General features: G+C 37.8%; 1 non-coding gene across 1 annotated transcript; it reads left to right on the forward strand.

Annotated features, from left to right (window-relative positions):
* Nucleotides 1-315: 315 nt before the first annotated feature.
* LOC111953979 (U7 small nuclear RNA) lies at nt 316-370 on the forward strand. The gene has a single exon (XR_002875937.1). It is a non-coding gene; the product is annotated as a U7 small nuclear RNA (small nuclear RNA).
* The last annotated feature ends 2050 nt before the right edge of the window (nt 371-2420 follow it).

Consider the following 2420-nt stretch of genomic DNA (forward strand, 5'->3'; position numbering starts at 1 on the left):
GTTCTTAGTATATACTTTTGTAGTATATTGTAGAATACTATAGTAAATAATACAGTATTATCCACAACAAAGCAATGTAATAAATCCTTCAGAAATGTCCGCAAAAACACTACAGTCCGCAAAAATACTACATAAACAAACTATAGTAAATACTACAGTATTTTCTTTGCATACCCTGGCTATTCCCCTCCTCCATATCCCAATTTGTGCCACCTGTAAGTGAGAAACCTACATGCGAAGTATAAAACATATATTGTGTGCCCTGTGGTTATAGAAAAGAGTAGAATATCTGATCTCTCCTACATACAGGTTATACAACATTTGCTCTTTTAGTATTTCTTCAGTAGGTTTACTCAAGGAGAAAGCCCCCCACTTCTATGTCAATGATAGTAAAACAAAAACACTTCAGTAAACACTAGAGTAATTACTAGAGTATATACTCCGATTTTTTACGACAATAATTATACTATAATAAACTGTAAATACTACAGTATAATGTGGTACATACTACAGTATGTATACTTCAGTCTGTAAAAATACTACAGTGAATACTATTGTAGTCCTACCATTGTATACACCAGGAGCCGGCAACCTTTGAGTGGAGTGCCAATTTTCACATTATCCTACCATTTCTAACAATCTGCGTGCCAGTTATGTTTTTCATATGTGCATTTGGGGTGGCAGGTAGCCTAGTGGTTAGAGCGTTGGGCCAGTAAGCGAAAGGTTGCTGGATCGAATCCCTGAGCTGGTAGAAATCTGTTGTTCTACACCTGAACAAGGCAGTTAACCCAATGTTCCCCGGTAGGCCGTCATTGTAAATAAGAATTAGTTCTTAACTGACTTGCCTAGTTAAATAAAGGTTACACATTGCAACTAGTTGTGTCTGTTGAATATCTAATTGCCCACAAATGGAAGAATTCCATATATGGCTAAACAGAGGTGCTGTCCATTAGCACCACGGGCTTGATGTTGGAACACAGATTCTCTTGGTGAATGATACAGTGACATTTAACCATGGTGTGGCCAATCCTATCTTCAGCTTTCCCCACCATAGCGGGGGCACCGTCATTTGTAATAGCGAATATGTTTTTAATATCGACGCATCTCTCCTCAAAATGATCTGTGTAGGCTTTTGCTACATCTTCCCCTTTAGTAGTACCATGCATGGGTTTTACAGTCACAGTGTCTTGCAACAACTGCCAGACGTGGAACGTCATTGACATCCACACTCTCATCAACAGCCACACAGGTGCATCTTTTAACGCTACAGTTTGTTGCTCCTTTACTTTTCAACCATCTCGGTAACGCCATTTTCAACAGTTCTGGCAGACACAGGCTTTGATCTTTGAGATGATTGTGTCTTTGGTAGGCAATCCATCAAATAAAGCCTGTGAACTACTGGTTTTCTATGTTTAGCAATGCACTGCGCAACTTTGTAGCTCCCCTCTGTAGCTTGATTTTTGACTGCATCTAGATTTGTAACCATACTGCTTCGCTTTCATATGGACACGGCCCTCTTGATTCCTTCAGTCTTGTCCGCCTCAACCTTGAGGTTTTTCTCATGTCTTGTTTCAAAATGAAGCCATACACTTGATGTCCGACAAACAACAGTTTTACAACAGAGAGCGCAAACAGACCGGTCCTTCAGTAAAACAAAGCCATATTCCTTTGTCCAAGATGCTCAAACAAATCTCTCATCTTCAGTGCTGCCTTGGTTTTGAATTTGCAGGAGAGGTGGGTTGTCTTGCCTTGAACTAAAAATATGAAACTCCTGCAAAATCATGAAAGCCCATTGGCTAATCAGAATTGACATACCTTAGGAATTACAACATTGCAGTGAATACCAATGCAATTTCGAAAAAAACAATGCATGCAATTTCAATTATTTTCTCCAGTTAAAAAATAATAATAAATTATCAAAAATAAGTGACATAATACATTTAAAGCGTGCCAAGACAAATACCCTTACGTTGCCGATCCCTGGTATGCACTATAGTGTTTTTTCATGTGAGTGTTAGGTCGTTATGTTATTCAAAAATGTATGTATAATTTGAGAGAGATACAATTAAATGATTGCCACATTGAATTAACAAGTCAGATAATAACAATAAGCCAGATGCATAACATGCTCTAGTTTGTACTAATTTCCAGCATGTCTTCATGATGGGTTTTATTAACCTTTATTTCAACAGCAAACATATTGAGACCAAGTCTCTTTTTCAAATGAGCCCTGCACACAATAAAATACTATATTAAAAAGATGATCATAAAAAAGCACAATCTTCACCCCCTGAAGCATACGATCACACCCGTGTGATTAGAATGCTTATTTAGAATGGCCAGTTTCGAATGATACAACAATCAGCATTTGAGGTGGCCATACTTTTTTCAGAAACTATTTACACAAACACAATCCTTAC

The sequence above is a fragment of the Salvelinus sp. IW2-2015 genome, linkage group LG27 (genome assembly GCF_002910315.2).
Source record: "Salvelinus sp. IW2-2015 linkage group LG27, ASM291031v2, whole genome shotgun sequence".
Classification (NCBI taxonomy): Eukaryota; Metazoa; Chordata; class Actinopteri; order Salmoniformes; family Salmonidae; genus Salvelinus; species Salvelinus sp. IW2-2015.